The following is a 23,231-nucleotide window of genomic DNA, read 5'->3' as shown; positions in this document are numbered from 1 at the left end:
AACAAACAAATAGTATAGTCTTATATATAAGTTATATTGTCAAAATCACGTTTCATAATTATAATTCATCATTAATTTAATATTTCTCCTCTTTCGATCACTTCATAACGATAAAAGATTTTATAACATTATCTAATTATATTGTGATATTAGTTCAAATGTACTACAGAAGGTCGACTATATTTTATCAAATCGATTTTGGAGTTTCTTCACTTGTTACAGTCTATATTGCCACATGCGGTCCTACTACGTCTGACGACTGTGCATCTTTATAATATCCCTATAGCGTAGTTTAATTAAGGAAAGTCCCCCCGCTGATACAGCAACAAGTCTACGGATTTACAACGCTAAAATCAGGGGTTCGATTCCCCCTCGGTGGACTCAGCAGATAGCCCGATGTAACTTTGGTATAATAAAACACAAACATTGCTGAAAGGTTTCTCTTAAAGCTGTAATGTCTAAAGCACACCAGTCTTCCATGCAAGCTCTCCATATTTCATCCAGTGTGCGAAGACAATAATTTCACAATGCCAGTTTTCACTCTCCAGTAGCTTAGAAATCAATAAACTTTACCTCCAGTGACTTGACAGGCATGTCTTCGTATGAAATATCATCAATACCCGTTTCATTTTCCAGCTGCTACAGGTATACGATGGTAAAACGAGAGGTATGTCTTCAGTCATACCTTGGTGAATCAATACCATGACAGGCTTATTTCCGTGCAAAGCTGGTATTTCTATGAAATACAAAGATTCCATAACATTAGACTGATAACAGAGTTTACCTTTACTTTTGTATAAACTCTTTCATTTCCTGTCTTTCTCAAGGGCCTGGCATGGCCAAGCGCGTAAGGCGTGCGACTCGTAATCCGAGGGTCGCGGGTTCGCGCCCGCGTCGCGCTAAACATGCTCGTCCTCCCAGCCGTGGGGGTGTATAATGTGACGGTCAATCCCACTATTCGTTGGTAAAAGAGTAGCCCAAGAGTTGGCGGTGGGTGGTGATGACTAGCTGCCTTCCCTCTAGTCTTATACTGCTAAATTAGGGACGGCTAGCACAGATAGCCCTCGAGTAGCTTTGTGCGAAATTCCAAAACCAATGTCTTTCTCATAGCGCAGTATGCGTTGATCATGTTGCAAGTGGGGCACGTGAACGGCTTTTGCCACTAATCTTTGTGTTCGTGAATCTTCACACGTTAGAAGACATTTCACTTTACTGATCGCAGATGATGTATTACTTGTTACAGGTCTCTTGTTGGGTGGTTCTGGTAACCCAAGCTGATCCTTTATTTTCTAGGAACATACTAGGGATAATTTGGTCTTAAGAATCCTAAATCTTCTACCTGATTGGACAGCGGTCTGGTACTGTTTTAAACACTCTCTTTACTTTTACATTATTACCACCCACCCAAATAAAAAAAATAACACCTTCATGTCAACAGTACTCACAATAGGAAGAATTTTAAAAAAACATACAATACTAAATATTGATATCACACGTGGAGCTAACTGTGGACAAAACTTTCTAATAGAGTGTCTGACTTCATCTCTAATCTGGTAATTACGCCCCTAATTACAGCACGTAATTTTGTTGTTGTTTTGAATTAAGCACAAAGCTACTCAATGGACTGTGTGCTCTGCCCATCACGAGTATATCGAAACCCGGTTTTTAGCGTTGTAAGTCCGCAGACATACAGCTGAGCCACTGGGGGACACACGTAATGGTAGTGAATGTTATTCACAAACAGAAATTGATTACCATAAAACTCATTACTCCAATTAAACTTGTTAAAAAACAAACAAGTTCGTTTATTGGTTATTCTCACACAAAAGTTTTCAAGATATCAAATGACTTCCTGATTCTACTTGTATCACAAGACTTTATATATTTATAATAGGTGGCTTTCTTTTGTAACGTTAAACACTGATAAGACACACCCATGGTTTTGTTTGATTTTTCATTTACAGTAAATTGAAATATAATATTCTAGTATATCTTTACAATTAAAATATAACATTCTATTTGAACTTTAAGATTAACAGTTCTGTTTTTGTTTTGTCTTTCTCTTCTGACTGTCATCTTGAAAATATCTTTAGTAACGTTATTCACATACCACGAGCTAGGAATTTGGACGCCTTACTCGGAAGTACGATATATTTCAACACCAACAACTGCTTAGTTCGGGAACAGACCGCTGGCGCCACCATATGGCGCAAGTGTAAAAACAGGCTTCGTCAGCTGTACGAAAGTGAGGTCGCTTTTAGGGGCAATATCCGGTAAATCGGAGTGTTGAAAATGGTATTGTATATCAGCTTGCTTCGAGCAACGACCGTTAGACAAGTTTCACATAATTTTTGTCAGGAAACGAGAAGCTATGTCAGACAAATACAACTTTCATTTATCAGGTTAAAGTAATCAACTATGAAGGGTTCTAATAAAATGGTTTCCAGATCAACAACTTTCTTTTGTTTCATCTTACACGATTATCTAATTTTTGTCTCGCACGAAAATAAAAGTAAATACTACGAATTTTATAGGAGACATAAATTTATTACCTATTTAAACAATTCCACTTGACAGCTTTGAGTTTGCAAGTGTTAAAGGTCAAATAAGGTCACTTGTGACGTGACATAAAATAAATTTGATTCTCACTATTAAAAATTAGTTTTAAAAACTATTATAACTGAAGAAAATAAATTTAAAGGTCAGATAATAGTTTCACAATCTTCCTATAGCTCATTAATCAGAGTTCCAGTAAAAGAAACATCTGTTTGTTGTAACAGTCATAAGGCATTCCCCTAAGCAGAAGATTAAAAAAGCTACAATACAGGTATCCTATGAAACAGTAATCAAATTAATTAACCAGGCAAAGTACAAAAGTGAAATACTTAAAAACTTGTACAATTTTGCACGAGACACATGAGCAGCTTTTGCAATTGATCTTTGTGTTAGTACCACATGCTTACCACAGGTAGGATACAATTTGTTGCAGGTCTCTTTCTGAATGGTCCTGTAACCCAAGTTGATCCATATTCGCTTGTTTTCTAATGCCTAAGCACAAAATGTATTCCCAACATAGTAATTCTTAAGTTACTGATCTTAACACATCTCTTTGACCAGAAAGTATGAATATTTTGCATTCAAAAGGATTGTAACATACCATCCCCAGAAGTTATCTTTTTTTGGCATCACACTACTTACGAAATGCCAAATAATGTCAAAAAGTTGTTTTGATATATGCTGTTCAACTATGACTTTTATATCATTTGTGGTTGTAACGTGACTTTTAGATTTACAAATTATAGATTTCGGATAAAATCATCTAAACAAAATTAAATAAAAATTGAAAATCTTTTGAACAAAATTATATTTAAAATGCAAATTATACAAACACCATTTTAAACAAACTAAGGAGGGAAAAAAGTGAAACCTCCTTAAAAATATTGTTTAATTATTACATCTTTTATTAGATAGCATAGAAATGTGTAAATCTATGTTTGTTGAACACACTCGACGAGATCTGTTCAAATATGATAAAAATGTTTTTAAATTATTACATCTTTTATTAGATAGCATACAAATGTGTAAATCTATGTTTGTTGAACACACTCGACGAGATCTGTTCAAATATGATAAAAAAATCTTAATTTTAACACTGACTTTCATAAACACCTAAAGTTTCATGATTTTAGTTACATTTTCTCATAAAATGTGTTTGTTGTGAATCTGCTGTAGTTTTCTAAATCTTATTCCAATTAGCCTACTATTAGACCGAAAAAACTGAAGTCGTGGAAATCTCTGCTGCAGTATTCTTCCTTCTGTTATGTCTTAAAGGAACTTCTGTTTGTCTTTGCCATTTATCCATTGTTCTCACATCTGGCAGCTTAACATAGAGGTCCTTAAGTCACGCTTTCATTAGAGGTGCACCTATGCTTCAGTCTTACGACAGTATTGTCCTTGATCTCTTTCCAATACGAGATTTTGGGATGGCTACTCAGCTCTTTTTTCGCATATTCTTATGGCTAAATTGGTCCTGCCTTTGCAGTAATGCATCTTCTCACTTGACTTGAAAATAAAGCACATGTACAAGATAGCCAGGAAGATTGATTTGAGATGACGTATTGCTTAACCACCCTGATGTCTCTTCTTCTGCCTTATCATCAGTTGATGTTATTGGGAAGAACACGGGGACTACTAAAATATTCAGTGGTCAGAGCAAAAATGAAGATTTCAACTAATGTTCTTTATCAAATATACACTTAAATAAAACAACGATGTCAGGCTGGCCAACGTACCTGAAGTCAGATAAAGTTCAGGTTTCAATATAAAGTGGTCATTGGCTAAACTTATATTCCAACAGTATATTGAAGATTCTCAAACATATTCGGTGTACAAGTTTCACAACTACTGTCTAAAACAAGTATATTCCATTCCAAGCAGCTGTCACACAACTCAACCACTTGAGAGTTAACATACTGGGAAGTTTGTTGAGAAACAGGCACAATACATTCTGTGTTTCTACACAAAATAAGAGTTAACATACTGGGAAGTTTGTTGATAAACAGGCACAATACATTCTGTGTTTCTACACAAAACAAAGATTAATATACTGGGAAGTTTGCTGAGAAACAGGCACAATACATTCTGTGTTTCTACACAAAATAAGAGTTAACATACTGGGAAGTTTGTTGATAAACAGGCACAATACATTCTGTGTTTCTGAACAAAATAAGAGATAACATAGTGGAAAGTTTGCTGAGAAACAGGCACAATACATTCTGTGTTTCTGCACAAAACATAAGGAGTTTGCTGAAAACAGGCATACATTCTGTGTTTCTAAAAAATAAGTTAAAATACTGTTTGTTGAGAAACAGGCACAATATATTCTGTGTTTCTTCACAAAACAAAGGTTAACATACTGGGAAGTTTCTTGAGAAACAGGTACAATACATTCTGTGTTTCTACACAAAAAAAGGTTAATATACTGGGAAGTTTGCTGAGAAACAGGGACAATACATTCTTACACAAAATAAGAGTTAACATACTGAGAAGTTTGTTGAGAAACAGGCACAATACATTCTGTGTTTCTACACAAAATAAGAGTTAACATACTAGGAAGTTTGTGGAGAAACAGGCACAATACATTCTGTGTTTCTACACAAAATAAGAGTCAACATACTGGGAAGTTTGTTGAGAAACAGGCACAATACATTCTGTGTTTCTACACAAAATAATAGATAACATACTGGGAAGTTTGTTGAGAAACAGGCACAATACATTCTGTGTTTCCACACAAAATAAGAGTTAACATACTGGGAAGTTTGTTGAGAAACAGGCACAATACATTCTGTGTTTCTACACAAAATAATAGTTAACATACTGAGAAGTTTGTTGAGAAACAGGCACAATACATTCTGTGTTTCTACACAAAATAAGAGTTAACATACTAGAAAGTTTGCTGAGAAAGAGGCACAAAATAGTTTTCTAGCTTCCGTCAACACCCAGTCATCAGTGTTATAGATTCAGTAATACATTTAATAAATCAGAATCGAGTATTCTGTGGTTTTCTGATCCACAAGTCTGCCCGATAGCTTAGAAAACAATGGTCACAAATGCCTTTCAACTTCTAATTGTTTTTGAACACACATAATCTTCTTCAGTTATCCAAAGTTTTAATTTTTTAGGTACTACGTCTACTATCTTTGGCTACCCTAACTTTTATAACCTAGTGAATATTAATGCATGAATCACTATGCATATAAAACGTAGACGTGTGTATTTATATATATATAATATATAAACATATATATGTTTTGAAAATATCAATCTTCTCACTGAGTAAATAAGAAGATAAGTGTCTAATCTCCATGTTTAATAAACAATTCCACAATCTTAACTTTTGAGAGAGTTGGTCTCTCGTTTCTACCCATAACAACTGAGAACAAACTCCATTGTTTAAGCCAATTGGCTGAACCTATAATGTATTCAGGTGGCGTCTCTTTTTCCGCCCAATTAGAACATTAATTGAGAATGCTCTGCAGTTTCAACTTGTTCACTCCTGGTTATACAAGGTTCATTAGAAATATAAAACCTTATGAACGAGTAACAACCTGTTATTCACATCAACAGAACGAGATAAGAACCAGTCAAGCCACATATTCATGGTTTAAGTACCTCTGAGGTATACCAGAACCTCAATCAGTCTTCTTGTTCAAAATGTTTTGAGGATTTGTTAATTAAAACACACATAAATACCAGTTTTGTATAGAAGTGAATACTTTGATATAATCTTTTCCGAAAGAAATTCAATGCTTTGCTAAGACAATTTCTCTGTACTTGGTGTAGTCATGCTAGAAATTATAGTGTCAAAAATTCGACTATCCAGGAATGATATGAAACAAACAGGCGATGTCAGAACGGTAAGATACCCCAAATGTACTGTATGCGGAATTCTGAAACGTCATCAGAATACAGAAAACATAGTCACATGACATTCTACTGGTAGATGCCGAAACATTACTGTCAGAGATGATTATATTTTGATCGGATTGGAATGTCAAGGTCGAAAGAAGTCTTGTAACACACAACGACAAGAATGACATGATTACATTCATTCCAGAGTATCCAAAAACAGTGAAACTGACTAAACAAGGTTTTTTTGCAAGAAGTTCTGTCTGCAATCTTACATTAGTCACATTCATAACCGTTACTGTGTTACTTTAGCGATATAGCATGCTAACTTACAGTTAGGACACTGGAGACATGTCATATTTTCAGATGAATCCTATTTCCGGTTTGTTAAAGCTAATGATAGGGTTTGTGTTCGTGGTTTCCTAGGAGTACAAATGAGAGAAAAGTCTCATTACCACACAAAATGTAGAACAGTACATGATTGAGAAGCTATTCATCTTGGTGGAACAACTGCTCTTTATATCCTCCAAGTAAAAGTAAATGGCGCCTGATACAGGCATTACATGGAGATGACATTTTTGTCATATCTAAGAGCAAGGTTTGTCTGTAATTTTGTGTTCCAGGAGAACATTACAAGATTGTCTTGTACAGCAAAGTCTCCAGATTGTAATTCCATCGACAACTTTTATGCAGGATTAAGCTCATAATTGCTAACAACGACCCTAAACCAGCTACTGTAGCTAAATTGCAGCGTCTTATAATGACAAGTTGTGATGAAACCACAGTGTACTACATCAATAACCTCATTGACAGCATGCCACGTCAACTTGAGGAGACTATTACAGTACGAGGAAACCCAACCAAGTACTTGCAGATGCTATTTATAATAATTTGATATCATATTTTGTCATAATATATACTTTAATAATGTCCTGTTGTGATAGGTGAGCGTTTGTGTCACACGTCTTTCTACAGGTGTGTGACAAAATTACTTGTTGTTTTAATAAATCGATAACGATATCTCATTATACACGTTACCTACATCAATGCATTTTTATCAGTTTAACACCGTTAAGTTTATTTATTTTATATCTCAATGATAATGATATTATTTAATTATTTATTACAAAATATGCAGAGCTTGTCCAAGACTGTACCGTCATGTAAATACTTGAAATATACCTTAATTTGAAGAGATATGCCATACAATTAAAGTAACTCGAGTATAGATTGACGATACATACAAACTTGTGTTTTGAAACAAGATGTGACGTCAATGCTCTTCTAAGACTCAATTTATATGAAATAGTAAATAAAAGATTTTGAATGTCCATTACTGAGAAATTTGATTATAAGCTACCTTAGTGTCAATACAATCCATTAAAGGTTATAACTAAACAATGAACAAAATAGTTACTTTACAGTCAGCTTCTTGTGACTAAACAATGGACAAAACAGTTACTTTACAGTCAACTTCTTGTGACTAAACAATGGACAAAACAGTTACTTTACAGTCAGTTTCTTGTGACTAAACAATGGACAAAACAGTTACTTTACAGTCAGCTTCTTGTGACTAAACAATGGACAAAACAGTTACTTTACAGTCATATTCTTGTGACTAAACAATGAACAAAAGAGTTACTTTACAGTCATATTCTTGTGACTAAACAATGAACAAAACAGTTACTTTACAGTCATATTCTTGTGACTAAACAATGGACAAAACAGTTACTTTACAGTCAGCTTCTTGTGACTAAACAATGAACAAAACAGTTACTTTACAGTCAGCTTCTTGTGACTAAACAATGGACAAAATAGTTACTTTACAGTCAGCTTCTTGTGACTAAACAATGAACAAAACAGTTACTTTACAGTCAACTTCTTGTGACCAAACAATGAACAAAACAGTTACTTTACAGTCAACTTCTTGTGACTAAACAATGGACAAAACAGTTACTTCACAGTCAGCTTCTTGTGATTAAACAATGGACAAAATAGTTACTTTACAGTCAGCTTCTTGTGACTAAACAATGAACAAAACAGTTACTTTACAGTCAGCTTCTTGTGACTAAACAATGGACAAAACAGTTACTTTACAGTCAGCTTCTTGTGACTAAACAATGGACAAAATAGTTACTTTACAGTCAGCTTCTTGTGACTAAACAATGGACAAAACAGTTACTTTACAGTCAGCTTCTTGTGACTAAACAATGGACAAAACAGTTATTTACAGTCAGCTTCTTGTGACTAAACAATGGACAAAATAGTTACTTTACAGTCAGCTTCTTGTGACTAAACAATGGACAAAACAGTTACTTTACAGTCAGCTTCTTGTGACTAAACAATGGACAAAACAGTTACTTTACAGTCAACTTCTTGTGAGTAAACAATGGACAAAACAGTTACTTCACAGTCAGCTTCTTGTGACTAAACAATGGACAAAATAGTTACTTTACAGTCAACTTCTTGTGACTAAACAATGGACAAAACAGTTACTTTACAGTCAGCTTCTTGTGACTAAACAATGGACAAAATAGTTACTTTACAGTCAGCTTCTTGTGACTAAACAATGGACAAAACAGTTACTTTAGAGTCAGCTTCTTGTAACTAAACAATGGACAAAACAGTTACTTTAGAGTCAGCTTCTTGTGACTAAACAATGGACAAAATAGTTACTTTACAGTCATATTCTTGTGATTAAACAATGAACAAAACAGCTACTTTACAGTCAGCTTCTTGTGACTAAACAATGGACAAAATAGTTACTTTACAGTCAGCTTCTTGTGACTAAACAATGGACAAAACAGTTACTTTAGAGTCAGCTTCTTGTGACTAAACAATGGACAAAACAGTTACTTTAGAGTCAGCTTCTTGTGACTAAACAATGGACAAAATAGTTACTTTACAGTCATATTCTTGTGACTAAACAATGAACAAAACAGCTACTTTACAGTCAGCTTCTTGTGACTAAACAATGGACAAAATAGTTACTTTACAGTCAGCTTCTTGTGACTAAACAATGAACAAAACAGCTACTTTACAGTCAGCTTCTTGTGACTAAACAATGGACAAAATAGTTACTTTACAGTCAGCTTCTTGTGACTAAACAATGGACAAAACAGTTACTTTAGAGTCAGCTTCTTGTAACTAAACAATGGACAAAACAGTTACTTTAGAGTCAGCTTCTTGTGACTAAACAATGGACAAAATAGTTACTTTACAGTCATATTCTTGTGACTAAACAATGGACAAAACAGTTACTTTAGAGTCAGCTTCTTGTAACTAAAAAATGGACAAAACAGTTACTTTAGAGTCAGCTTCTTGTGACTAAACAATGGACAAAATAGTTACTTTACAGTCATATTCTTGTGACTAAACAATGAACAAAACAGCTACTTTACAGTCAGCTTCTTGTGACTAAACAATGGACAAAATAGTTACTTTACAGTCAGCTTCTTGTGACTAAACAATGAACAAAAGAGCTACTTTACAGTCAGCTTCTTGTGACTAAACAATGGACAAAATAGTTACTTTACAGTCAGCTTCTTGTGACTAAACAATGGACAAAACACTTACTTTAGAGTCAGCTTCTTGAAACTAAACAATGGACAAAACAGTTACTTTAGAGTCAGCTTCTTGTGACTAAACAATGGACAAAATAGTTACTTTACAGTCATATTCTTGTGACTAAACAATGAACAAAACAGTTACTTTACAGTCAGCTTCTTGTGACTAAACAATATACAAAATAGTTATTTTACAGTCAACTTCTTGTGACTAAACAATGGACAAAACAGTTACTTTAGAGTTAGCTTCTTGTGACTAAACAATGGACAAAACAGCTACTTTACAGTCAGCTTCTTGTGACTAAACAATGGACAAAACAGTTACTTTACAGTCAGCTTCTTGTGACTAAACAATGGACAAAACAGTTACTTTACAGTCATATTCTTGTGACTAAACAATGGACAAAACAGTTATTTTACAGTCAACTTCTTGTGACTAAACAATGAACAAAACAGTTACTTTACAGTCAACTTCTTGTGACTAAACAATGGACAAAATAGTTACTTTACAGTCAGCTTCTTGTGACTAAACAATGGACAAAACAGTTACTTTAGAGTCAGCTTCTTGTAACTAAACAATGGACAAAACAGTTACTTTAGAGTTAGCTTCTTGTGACTAAACAATATACAAAATAGTTATTTTACAGTCAACTTCTTGTGACTAAACAATGGACAAAACAATTACTTTAGAGTTAGCTTCTTGTGACTAAACAATGGACAAAATAGTTACTTTACAGTCAACTTCTTGTGAGTAAACAATGGACAAAACAGTTACTTCACAGTCAGCTTCTTGTGACTAAACAATGGACAAAATAGTTACTTTACAGTCATATTCTTGTGACTAAACAATGGACAAAACAGTTATTTTACAGTCAACTTCTTGTGACTAAACAATGAACAAAACAGTTACTTTACAGTCAACTTCTTGTGACTAAACAATGGACAAAATAGTTACTTTACAGTCAGCTTCTTGTGACTAAACAATGGACAAAGCAGTTACTTTAGAGTCAGCTTCTTGTAACTAAACAATGGACAAAACAGTTACTTTAGAGTTAGCTTCTTGTGACTAAACAATATACAGAATAGTTATTTTACAGTCAACTTCTTGTGACTAAACAATGGACAAAACAGTTACTTTAGAGTTAGCTTCTTGTGACTAAACAGTGGACAAAACAGCTACTTTACAGTCAGCTTCTTGTGACTAAACAATGGACAAAACAGTTACTTTACAGTCAGCTTCTTGTGACTAAACAATGGACAAAACAGTTACTTTACAGTCAGCTTCTTGTGACTAAACAATGGACAAAACAGCTACTTTACAGTCAGCTTCTTGTGACTAAACAATGGACAAAACAGTTACTTTAGAGTTAGCTTCTTGTGACTAAACAATATACAGAATAGTTATTTTACAGTCAACTTCTTGTGACTAAACAATGGACAAAACAGTTACTTTAGAGTTAGCTTCTTGTGACTAAACAGTGGACAAAACAGCTACTTTACAGTCAGCTTCTTGTGACTAAACAATGGACAAAACAGCTACTTTACAGTCAGCTTCTTGTGACTAAACAATGGACAAAACAGTTACTTTACAGTCAGCTTCTTTTCACCACTTTAGTTTCACTCCCTTTTCCTCAGCACATTCTTCAATCGATTTAAAGCAGATGTTTCATTAATCATCACCAGGTTTCTCGCAGTTTTCTTGAATATAAGGTGGTCTTCCGTTTTTAACAACAAGAACGAGAAACCCAGTTTACTTTATACTGTCCTCACGTTGTGACAGTTTTAAGATAACTCATTGATCAAATTATTGTTAGATGATTTGTTCACCAATCTGTGAGATCTCTTCTTCACCTTGCTGCACAGTTCATACTAATATTTAGCTGTTCTTCCTATATATTGTCTTTTCCTCCATCTGAGATCCATTCATTAGCAGCATTTAAACTATTTGTGTAGTTCACTGTAAAGTCTGAGACATTGAGTTTCTCATAAGCTTTATAGTCGGGATCTGTCCATTCTACAGATGGCAAACTCACTCCTGCATATTTATGTTTACATCAAGTCTGTATTGCACTACTGCAGTGTTTAGATCCAACATGAAATCATACATTCTGCAATTCATCAGCCATTTTCACAACACATGCTTTACTTGAGGATTTAACTCATAGCCACACAAATAGTGTGAAATAATTCATAGTCACACAAACAGTGTGAAACTACTCAACAAATAATATTGGTTGTTCTTATTCACTGCAGATGAGGCGAGAGCGTATAACTTGTATGCGTTTAAAATAATCCGTACTGTTCTTCCAATGTCATCCCACTGCTCCTTGCATCAGTATTCAGGACCAATGAAACATGTCTCTTTACTTAATACTGCTCTGTATCTGAGAGCATTAGCTGCTTGTTTTCTTCCTTGAGTCTATTATTGATTATTCGTCCTGTGCTGTGTGTTTAGACTCCTGTGTGTGTATCAGGAAAGGAATAAGTTAATCATCCACAGTTATGCATCATCTGATAAACTAATAATACCTTCATCTTTCCACTGACAAGCGCTTAGCAGCCTTAGCCTAAAACAAATCGCCTTGCAATACATGTGAATGTGCCACTGTCTGTTGTGGCTTTATGTAGTTTTGAGTCTGTGGACTAGGGATTTGTGTTTCTGATAGGACCGATACACTTACTGCTGACAATCTTACATTAAAGCAACATGATTGAAGTTATACTATTGTACTGTGTTTCCAAGGAAATGAATTTGGTCAGAGACATACTACAGGGTGTTCAGAAAGTCACTGTGCAGTTTTGTAATAATATTTTATTCAGTCTATTTCAAGCCAGCAACTGATAGTGGTGTTTAGAAACAAAATAAGAAGGATCCAGGCCTGTATTGATGCCAACAGGGGTCACTTTCAACATTGTTTATAATTGTTATTCACATTTACCTCCTGTATTCTTTATTGAAACATGTCTGTTAATAAATATATAAGTGCTCAGTGACTTTCCGAACACCCTGTATTTATAGTAGCTACGTGATGTAGCAAATAAGGAGCTTTCTCAATCTCTTGCTGCTCTGTCTATAGTGTAAGCATCACCGATGGTTGGCATACATGACTAATTATTTGAGATTATAATATTTACACGTCTTGAACTCCGTCAGATGCATAACCTTATTTTCTTTACAGTTGAATATCTGATTCAACCTTATAGGAATGATTTCCAAGCTGAAGAGTTGATGACACACCATCTGCATCTCGTATTAAACATGATGGCACACCATCTGCATCTCATACTAAACATGATGGCACACCATCTGTATCTCGTACTAAACAAGATGACACACCATCTGCATCTCGTACTAAACATGACACACCATCTGCATCTCGTACTAAACATGATGACACGCCATCTGCATCTCGTACTAAACATGATGACAGACCATCTGCATCTCGTACTAAACATGATGACACACCATCTGCATCTCGTACTAAACATGATGACACGCCATCTGCATCTCGTATTAAACATGATGACACACCATCTGCATCTCTTACTAAACACTCTTCCACTCATAATGAGCTTTACCCAGAATATGTTAAGTGCATGCCATGATGACAATCACGTGCATGACAATGCCCCTGAAAGGTCATTAGATAAACTTGAGGAAATTATACTGTTCACTGCAACTTGTCTCTGGCTACCTTTGAAAGCGGTTAGAGTGTCCACAGTGCTTGGTACCGAGATCTGTAGAGACTACCTCAGTTATTCTCAGAGGATCTGTGGTGAGTCTCCACAATTTTTAAACTGTCTTTCGATTTGAACTAATCCGCTCAATATTTACTAATTTGATCAATAGTAGAGTGTGATTTAGCTGTCTTATCAGCTCCATGAAATGAAAAGCTTTGTAACACCTGTCGTAGTGCCGGGAAGCACTCAGATGAGGAATAGTTTTAATTAAGCTCTTCTAATCTCGTCCTCAGACCAGTGTAGCTCTCGTCCTCTCATTACGAAAGCATGAGTACTTCTGGCATAATGTCTCGAACAAGATAAAAACTTGAAACAATCAAAAACATGAGCAAGCTATTGCTTCTACAATAATTAGATTGTGATCAGTTGCCCCAAAGTTTTGTATGATCCAGCTATTCTGTGATAATAGAAGATTACAGTTGCCCCAAAGTTTTGTATGATCCAGCTATTCTGTGATAATAGAAGATTACAGTTGCCCCAAAGTTTTGTACGATCCAGCTATTCTGTGATAATAGAAGATTACAGTTGCCCCAAAGTTTTGTACGATCCAGCTATTCTGTGATAATAGAAGATTACAGTTGCCCCAAAGTTTTGTATGATCCAGCTATTCTGTGATAATAGAAGATTACAGTTGCCCCAAAGTTTTGTATGATCCAGCTATTCTGTGATAATAGAAGGTTACAGTTGCCCCAAAGTTTTGTATGATCCAGCTATTCTGTGATAATAGAAGATTACAGTTGCTCCAAAGTTTTGTATGATCCAGCTATTCTGTGATAATAGAAGATTACAGTTGCCCAAAAGTTTTGTACGATCCAGCTATTCTGTGATAATAGAAGATTACAGTTGCCCCAAAGTTTTGTATGATCCAGCTATTCTGTGATAATAGAAGATTACAGTTGCCCCAAAGTTTTGTATGATCCAGCTATTCTGTGATAATAGAAGGTTACAGTTGCCCCAAAGTTTTGTATGATCCAGCTATTCTGTGATAATAGAAGGTTACAGTTGCCCCAAAGTTTTGTATGATCCAGCTATTCTGTGATAATAGAAGATTACAGTTGCCCCAAAGTTTTGTATGATCCAGCTATTCTGTGATCATAGAAGATTACAGTTGCCCCAAAGTTTTGTATGATCCAACTATTCTGTGATAATAGAAGATTACAGTTGTCCCAAAGTTTTGTATGATCCAGCTATTCTGTGATAATAGAAGATTACAGCTATCTCATAGACACCCAGTCTCCGCAAAAACAAAAGTCCAGCTGTAGTGATTTGTTGAAATGTAAAGAGGAGACACTTCGGAAAAAAAAAGAACTAAAGTTATTTTCTCCTGTAAGAAGAATGTTGAGAAATAGATAAATGTATGTGATCAGTTTACTGTAGCACATACTGCAAGAAAAAACACAAATTAATGTATATAAATGGGTCAGTTTACTGTAGCACATACTGCAAGAAAAAACACAAATTAATGTATATAAATGGATCAGTTTACTGTAGCACATACTGCAAGAAAAAACACAAATTAATGTATATAAATGGATCAGTTTACTGTAGCACATACTGCAAGAAAAAACACAAATTAATGTATATAAATGGGTCAGTTTACTGTAGCACATACTGCAAGAAAAAACACAAATTAATGTATATAAATGGGTCAGTTTACTGTAGCACATACTGCAAGAAAAACACAAATTAATGTATATAAATGGATCAGTTTACTGTAGCACATACTGCAAGAAAAAAACACAAATTAATGTATATAAATGGATCAGTTTACTGTAGCACATACTGCAAGAAAAAAACACAAATTAATGTATAAAATCGATCAGTTTAGTGTAGTACATACTGCAAGAAAAAAACACAAATTAATGTATATAAATGGATCAGTTTAGTGTAGCACATACTGCAAGAAAAAACACAAATTAATGTATATAAATGGATCAGTTTAGTGTAGCACATACTGCAAGAAAAAAACACAAATTAATGTATAAAATGGATCAGTTTACTGTAGCACATACTGCAAGAAAAAAACACAAATTAATGTATATAAATGGATCAGTTTAGTGTAGCACATACTGCAAGAAAAAACACAAATTAATGTATATAAATGGATCAGTTTAGTGTAGCACATACTGCAAGCGAAAACACAAATTAATGTATATAAATGGGTCAGTTTACTGTAGCACATACTGCAAGAGAAAACACAAATTAATGTATATAAATGGATCAGTTTACTGTAGCACATACTGCAAGAAAAAACACAAATTAATGTATATAAATGGATCAGTTTACTGTAGCACATACTGCAAGAAAAAACACAAATTAATGTATATAAATGGATCAGTTTAGTGTAGTACATACTGCAAGAAAAAACACAAATTAATGTATAAAATGGATCAGTTTACTGTAGCACATACTGCAAGAAAAAACACAAATTAATGTATATAAATGGATCAGTTTAGTGTAGCACATACTGCAAGAAAAAAACACAAATTAATGTATAAAATGGATCAGTTTAGTGTAGTACATACTGCAAGAAAAAAACACAAATTAATGTATAAAATGGATCAGTTTACTGTAGCACATACTGCAAGAAAAAAACACAAATTAATGTATATAAAAGTTTAGTGTAGCACATACTGCAAGAAAAAAACACAAATTAATGTATATAAATGGATCAGTTTAGTGTAGCACATACTGCAAGAAACAACACAAATTAATGTATATAAATGGATCAGTTTAGTGTAGCACATACTGCAAGAAAAAACAAATTAATGTATAAAATGGATCAGTTTACTGTAGCACATACTGCAAGAAAAAACACAAATTAATGTATATAAATGGATCAGTTTAGTGTAGCACATACTGCAAGAAAAAAACACAAATTAATGTATATAAATGGATCAGTTTAGTGTAGCACATACTGCAAGAAAAAACAAATTAATGTATATAAATGGATCAGTTTAGTGTAGCACATACTGCAAGCGAAAACACAAATTAATGTATATAAATGGGTCAGTTTACTGTAGCACATACTGCAAGAGAAAACACAAATTAATGTATATAAATGGATCAGTTTACTGTAGCACATACTGCAAGAAAAAAACACAAATTAATGTATATAAATGGATCAGTTTACTGTAGCACATACTGCAAGAAAAAAACACAAATTAATGTATAAAATGGATCAGTTTACTGTAGCACATACTGCAAGAAAAAAACACAAATTAATGTATATAAATGGATCAGTTTAGTGTAGCACATACTGCAAGAAAAAAACACAAATTAATGTATAAAATGGATCAGTTTAGTGTAGTACATACTGCAAGAAAAAAACACAAATTAATGTATAAAATGGATCAGTTTACTGTAGCACATACTGCAAGAAAAAAACACAAATTAATGTATATAAATGGATCAGTTTAGTGTAGCACATACTGCAAGAAAAAAACACAAATTAATGTATATAAATGGATCAGTTTAGTGTAGCACATACTGCAAGAAACAACACAAATTAATGTATATAAATGGATCAGTTTAGTGTAGCACATACTGCAAGAAAAAACAAATTAATGTATATAAATGGATCAGTTTAGTGTAGCACATACTGCAAGAAACAACACAAATTAATGTATATAAATGGATCAGTTTAGTGTAGCACATACTGCAAGAAAACACAAATTAATGTATAAAATGGATCAGTTTAGTGTAGCACATACTGCAAGAAAAAAACACAAATTAATGTATATAAATGGATCAGTTTAGTGTAGCACATACTGCAAGAAACAACACAAATTAATGTATATAAATGGATCAGTTTACTGTAGCACATACTGCAAGAAACAACACAAATTAATGTATATAAATGGATCAGTTTAGTGTAGCACATACTGCAAGAAAAAACAAATTAATGTATATAAATGGATCAGTTTAGTGTAGCACATACTGCAAGAAACAACACAAATTAATGTATATAAATGGATCAGTTTAGTGTAGCACATACTGCAAGAAAACACAAATTAATGTATATAAATGGATCAGTTTAGTGTAGCACATACTGCAAGAAACAACACAAATTAATGTATATAAATGGATCAGTTTAGTGTAGCACATACTGTAAGAAAAAAACACAAATTAATGTATATAAATGGATCAGTTTAGTGTAGCACATACTGCAAGAAAAAAACACAAATTAATGTATATAAATGGATCAGTTTAGTGTAGCACATACTGCAAGAAAAAACAAATTAATGTATATAAATGGATCAGTTTAGTGTAGCACATACTGCAAGAAAAAAACACAAATTAATGTATATAAATGGATCAGTTTAGTGTAGCACATACTGCAAGAAAAAACAAATTAATGTATATAAATGGATCATTTTAGTGTAGCACATATTACAAGAAAAAACAAATTAATGTATGTAAATGATAAACACTGAACTGCAGAGTTTTTCCTACAATGTCTAGAAACAAGCTGAACTACATGAGACATGTTTAGTGGGAATGCATACATTAATAAGAACAGAACACAAGCAAGTTTTGACTCTCTCAAGTCCAGGATGAATTGTCTTCCTCAAAAGTTTGAAAGAATCTGATACAATACTGTATTCACAGTAAACGTTCTCTCTGCAGTTGGCCAATCAGAAAACAATTTTCCAAACATTTCTGCTCCACGTGTTAGTTACTAACTTGAGGTCAAGAAGATCCCATGAAGTGTTAGTTAACTTCATTTATTGTTAAAGCTACAAAAAGTTGACCTCAGGTTAACATTTCACAGACAATCTCAATGGTTTCAGCGTGTTCGAAACTTAAAACAATTACAAATTTTATGGGAATGTAAAATATAATATAGAAGAGACGACAATTGATAGTTTTGAATTTCCAGCAAACCTTCACTATCTCTGATAGCCATCCCTAATTTAGCAGTGTAAGACTAGAGGGAAAGCTACTAGTCATTACTAGCGACCGCTAACTGTTGGGCTACTCTTTTATCAACGAATAGAGACGAACATGGTTGGTATGACGGGAGATTCGAACCCGCGACGCTAGGATTACGAATCGCGTACCTTGACCACAGTGCCATGCCGCCAATTTAGAAGTGATGGAGAATAATGAATATAACAATGGATTTAGTGTACAGAATTACTATAGAATGCGAAAAATGTCAAGGTCTGCGTCGTTAATAACTTAGTAAGAACTATCACAGACTTATTTTATTAACAACAACCATCGCAAGCCTGTGTTATTAATAACTTAGTAACAACAATCGCAGACGTGCGTTACTAATAACTTTATAACAACCATCGCAGACGTGCGTTATTAATAACTTTATAACAACCACTGCAGGCCTGTGTTACTAATAACTTTATAACAACCATCGCAGACGTGCGTTATTAATAACTTTATAACAACCATTGCAGACATGCGTTATTAATAACTTTATAACAACCACTGCAAGCCTGTGTTATTAATAACTTTATAACAACCACTGCAAGCCTGTGTTATTAATAACTTTATAACAACCATTGCAGACATGCATTATTAATAATTTTATAACAACCATTGCAGGCCTGTGTTACTAATAACTTCATAACAACCATTGCAGGCCTGTGTTATTAATAGCTTTTGATGATACTTGCACAAATCACTACAATTAATCCGTAAAGAATATGAATACAACTAATTTAATATATCATTCCAGCATGCAGTGCCGTAAAATAAAAACTTATAATGATTAGAACGCATCGTGTCGTCAGTTAGGAAAGAAAGCATGACTTAATACGTAGAACTGTGAATACAAGGTTTGTGTTTCGTTTCCCGTTGCAATAAAACAATATTCTGTAGTTTTTAATCTTTTGGTGCATAAAAAGGGACTATTTAATAGGCGGAAGCTGCTATTAACTGGCTGCCACCTTGCTAATCTTTTAATTGAATATTAAGGATGGCTAGCACACATAGACCCTGTATAACTTTGGGTAAAATTCTAAGAAAATAAATAATCATTAATTGTTCGCGATATTTTAGCCATAACTCCAGAATGTTCTTATATCACTAAACCACATTGTACTTGCAATATTTATACATGTTTATATCACTAAACCACATTATACTTGCAATATTTATACATGTTTATATCACTAAAGCGCATTATACTTGCAATATTTATACATGTTTGTATCACTAAACCACATTGTACTTGCAGTATTTATACATGTTTATATCACTAAACCACATTATACTTGCAATATTTATACATGTTTGTATCACTAAACCACATTATACTTGCAATATTTATACATGTTTATATCACTAAACCACATTGTACTTGCAGTATTTATACATGTTTATATCACTAAACCGCATTATACTTGCAATATTTATACATGTTTATATCACTAAACCACATTGTACTTGCAGTATTTATATATGTTTATATCACTAAACCACATTGTATTTGCAGTATTTATACGTTTATATCACTAAACCACATTGTACTTGCAGTATTTATACATGTTTATATCACTAAACCACATTATACTTGCAATATTTATACATGTTTATATCACTAAACCACATTGTACTTGCAGTATTTATACATGTTTATATCACTAAACCACATTGTACTTGCAGTATTTATACATGTTTATATCACTAAACCACATTATACTTGCAGTATTTATACATGTTTGTATCACTAAACCACATTGTACTTGCAGTATTTATACATGTTTATATCACTAAACCACATTATACTTGCAATATTTATACATGTTTGTATCACTAAACCACATTATACTTGCAATATTTATACATGTTTATATCACTAAACCACATTGTACTTGCAGTATTTATACATGTTTATATCACTAAACCGCATTATACTTGCAATATTTATACATGTTTATATCACTAAACCACATTATACTTGCAGTATTTATATATTTTTATATCACTAAACCACATTGTATTTGCAGTATTTATACGTTTATATCACTAAACCACATTATACTTGCAGTATTTATACATGTTTGTATCACTAAACCACATTATACTTGTAATATTTATACATGTTTATATCACTAAACCACATTGTATTTGCAGTATTTATACGTTTATATCACTAAACCACATTATACTTGCAGTATTTTTGCATGTCTATATCACTAAACCACATTGTATTTGCAGTATTTATACATGTTTGTATCACTAAACCACATTATAATTGCAATATTTGTACATGTTTATATCACTAAACCACATTATACTTGCAGTATTTATACATGTTTGTATCACTAAACCACATCATACTTGCAATATTTATACATGTTTATATCACTAAACCACATTGTACTTGCAGTATTTATACATGTTTATATCACTAAACCACATTGTACTTGCAGTATTTATACATGTTTATATCACTAAACCACATTATACTTGCAGTATTTATACATGTTTGTATCACTAAACCACATTGTACTTGCAGTATTTATACATGTTTATATCACTAAACCACATTATACTTGCAATATTTATACATGTTTGTATCACTAAACCACATTATACTTGCAATATTTATACATGTTTATATCACTAAACCACATTGTACTTGCAGTATTTATACATGTTTATATCACTAAACCGCATTATACTTGCAATATTTATACATGTTTATATCACTAAACCACATTGTACTTGCAGTATTTATACGTTTATATCACTAAACCACATTATACTTGCAGTATTTTTGCATGTTTATATCACTAAACCACATTGTACTTGCATTATTTATACATGTTTGTATCACTAAACCACATTATACTTGTAATATTTATACATGTTTATATCACTAAACCACATTGTATTTGCAGTATTTATACGTTTATGTCACTAAACCACATTATACTTGCAGTATTTTTGCATGTCTATATCACTAAACCACATTGTATTTGCAGTATTTATACGTTTATATCACTAAACCACATTATACTTGCAGTATTTTTGCATGTCTATATCACTAAACCACATTGTATTTGCAGTATTTATACGTTTATATCACTAAACCACATTATACTTGCAGTATTTTTGCATGTTTATATCACTAAACCACATTGTACTTGCAGTATTTATACATGTTTGTATCACTAAACCACATCATACTTGCAATATTTATACATGTTTGTATCACTAAACCACATTATACTTGCAATATTTATACATGTTTGTATCACTAAACCACATTATAATTGCAGTATTTATACATGTTTATGTCACTAAACCACATCATACTTGCAGTATTTATACATGTTTATATCACTAAACCACATTATACTTGCAATTATGCATGTTTATATCACTTTATACATGTTTATATCACTAAACCACATTATACTTGCAATATTTATACATGTTTATATCACTAAACCACATTATACTTGCAATATTTATACATGTTTGTATCACTAAACCACATTGTACTTGCAGTATTTATACATGTTTATATCACTAAACCACATTATACTTGCAATATTTATACATGTTTGTATCACTAAACCACATTATACTTGCAATATCATGTTTATATCACTAAACCACATTATACTTGCAATATTTATACATGTTTATATCACTAAACCACATTATACTTGCAGTATTTATACATGTTTATATCACTAAACCACATTGTACTTGCAGTATTTATACATGTTTATATCACTAAACCACATTATTTATACTTTTATATCACTAAACCACATATTTATACATGTTTATATCACTAAACCACATTATACTTGCAGTATTTATACATGTTTATATCACTAAACCACATTATACTTGCAGTATTTATACATGTTTATATCACTAAACCACATTATACTTGCAATATTTATACATGTTTGTATCACTAAACCACATTGTACTTGCAGTATTTATACATGTTTATATCACTAAACCACATTGTACTTGCAGTATTTATACATGCATATATTTATACATGTTTATATCACTAAACCGCATTATGCAATATTTATACATGTTTATATCACTAAACCACATTGTACTTGCAGTATTTATATATACATGTTTATATCACTAAACCACATTTATATATACGTTTTATATCACTAAACCACATTGTATTTGCAGTATTTATACATGTTTATATCACTAAACCACATTATACTTGCAGTATTTATACATGTTTATATCACTAAACCACATTGTACTTGCATTATTTATACATGTTTGTATCACTAAACCACATTATACTTGCAATATTTATACATGTTTATATCACTAAACCACATTATATTTGCAGTATTTATACATGTTTATATCACTAAACCACATTATACTTGCATGTATTTTATTTATACATGTTTATATCACTAAACCACATTGTATTTTGCAGTATTTATACATGTTTATATCACTAAACCACATTATACTTGCAGTATTTTTGCATGTTTATATCACTAAACCACATTGTACTTGCAGTATTTATACATGTTTGTATCA

The 23,231-nt window shown here is 32.7% G+C and overlaps 1 long non-coding RNA gene across 1 annotated transcript in view; it reads left to right on the top strand.

Annotated features, from left to right (window-relative positions):
* Positions 1 to 2,446, top strand: part of LOC143248526 (uncharacterized) — a 78,254-nt gene extending 75,808 nt beyond the window's left edge. Inside the window, exon 4 of the long non-coding RNA XR_013027034.1 lies at positions 2,094 to 2,446. This is a non-coding gene — a long non-coding RNA (uncharacterized LOC143248526). The remainder of the gene's footprint in view (positions 1 to 2,093) is intronic.
* Positions 2,447 to 23,231: the final 20,785 nt, after the last annotated feature.

This window comes from Tachypleus tridentatus, chromosome 4, assembly GCF_004210375.1.
Source record: "Tachypleus tridentatus isolate NWPU-2018 chromosome 4, ASM421037v1, whole genome shotgun sequence".
NCBI classification, from domain to species: Eukaryota; Metazoa; Arthropoda; class Merostomata; order Xiphosura; family Limulidae; genus Tachypleus; species Tachypleus tridentatus.
The sequence above is the reverse complement of the archived record's forward strand: the minus strand, read 5'-3'. Positions and strand labels throughout refer to the sequence as shown.